The sequence below is a fragment of the Eumetopias jubatus genome, unplaced genomic scaffold (genome assembly GCF_037043125.1).
Source record: "Eumetopias jubatus isolate StellerSeaLion01/CBP00866 unplaced genomic scaffold, mEumJub1_p1.0 scaffold_14, whole genome shotgun sequence".
NCBI classification, from domain to species: Eukaryota; Metazoa; Chordata; class Mammalia; order Carnivora; family Otariidae; genus Eumetopias; species Eumetopias jubatus.
Window position 1 is genome coordinate 31,659,239 of NW_028274820.1, and position 1,907 is coordinate 31,661,145.

The window sequence follows — 1,907 nt, forward strand, 5'->3', positions numbered from 1 at the left end:
TCTGAACTCTAATAATTTTAGTCACTAAATGTTAACATAATGAAAAATAAAACCACTTTAAAAAGATGGAACTTATGTACAGATTAATGTTAGTTTATGCATGAACCCTTAGGCTTCAGAGTTCTAATACTGAGTTTTCAAATGAGCATCTCTTTTTTTATGGAAAAAGAATTCAATTTATTTCCTATCTATAAAGTGTAAAAAAAAAAAAGTGCCTTGGGTATAAAATCTAAATGTCTACCATCTGCTCAGTTAGGAGTTTAGAAATGTCACTCTTCGCGACCTTCAGTCCTTATTTAGTGTTTGGTGCAAAGAAAGCAGGTGCCAGGAGCCCCTCCTGTACCAGGCAAAGTGACACCTTCTGAAGGATAATGTGTAAGCCTTCTGTGAGGAAGAGGGGTGGAGAGCAGGAAGGAAAGAGGGAGAATGGAGGTGTGAGGCTAGGGACAGTTATGTACTTTGATCTGTATTGGGAAACACTTTAATTTGCAAGAGGGAGGATCTTTCTTCTTAACTGCTGAATACAAGTGGCCTGAGCCTGTCCTAGGTAAGTTAAACTGTTTCCTGTGCATGGGGCCAACCCCCATCCCACAGAGGCACAGATGCAGCCTCTATGAGTTAGGAAAGGCATCCATCAATGTGGCAAGAATTGGTCACCTTTGGACTTGGTGAACTTGTGCAGTTATAAAGAGTCCCGGCAGAAGTGAGAATCACCCAGTCTCAGAGCTGTCCGTTTGTAGAAGTAATGGTCTAACACTGCTGTGCTAGTCTCTGGGATACAAACAGCATTTGAAGTCCTTCTGTCCAGACAAAGCAGTTGGAGTTTTTCCAGCATAAATTCATGACCCAGACATGAAGGGAGATGCTGAGGGTGAGGAACACAGCTGTGAGGATGATGGTCCTTTTGAAGTTACTGAATACAAGGTTGACCAGGCCAGCCTGGAAGACAAAGGTGTTGAAGAACAGGAGGAAAATGATGAAGTTGAAGAGACTCGCACTATCCTGGATGAGGAAAAACACCAGCAGGATGATAGGAGCCATTCGAAGTAGCTCTGCGAAGGAATTAACAAAGAGCTCATAGGACAGCAGCAGGACCTGCAGGGAGAGCAGTTGTTATAGTTACTGGTCTGGAGCATCTTCCTTTTGCTGAGTGGAGCACCTAGCTTTCTCCCCAGCAGTGAGGGAGAAGCACTAGTTCCTCAGAATCAGAGCTGTTTCCTTAGCTCTAAGACAAGGGCTTCAAAGACCCTCTACATCGGTTGTCACAGGGAGGCCATCCTGACTTCCGGAAACTGGTTTTAAACCCCGGAAGTAGATGGCGGATGCAGGCTCTGACTGAGCTGTGCTAGCACAGCCTCCGGTCCTTGGCTTTCCCACAGCACTCAGTGGCCAGTCCTGCCGCCTTGTTTGGGCGCCTGCTTACCTGGGTCCACTCTTCTCCTCCTTTCACAGCATCGCTCCTCCAGCTCTTGAGCCTCCCAGCTGCCGCCCAAGGCCTACTGCATACATGGCAGAGCCTTGCTAAGGGCCAGCCCCAGGAGAGAGGCCTCGCCTCTGCTGAAACCCTTAGGTTTCCACACCATGGGCAGGTGAGGGCCGGGGCAAGCTGAGGCGCTCCTTGAGGAAGAAGTGCCTCTGGAGGAAATGGAGTTGGGAGTCGGCATCTTGGTGCGCAAGGAGCGGGCCGCTCCAAAGCCTCAGACTTAATTTCCCAGGTCCAGCAACTACTTTTTAGTCTCCTGTCTTCTACATTGCTTACCTATTCCAATTTTCTTAGTTACAGCCTGTGTGTGTGTGTGTGTGTGTGTGTGTGTGAGATTGTGTAAGTGCGTGCACGTTTGTATGTGCATGTGTGTTAATTTACTGTCTTTCTCCCACCACTCCTAAAATGCAATCTCCATATTTGT

General features: G+C 47.1%; 1 pseudogene; it reads right to left on the reverse strand.

The window, feature by feature from the left end:
- Positions 1-682: 682 nt before the first annotated feature.
- LOC114220162 (transmembrane protein 138 pseudogene) lies at positions 683-1,136 on the reverse strand (annotated as a pseudogene).
- Between the last annotated feature and the right edge of the window lie 771 nt (positions 1,137-1,907).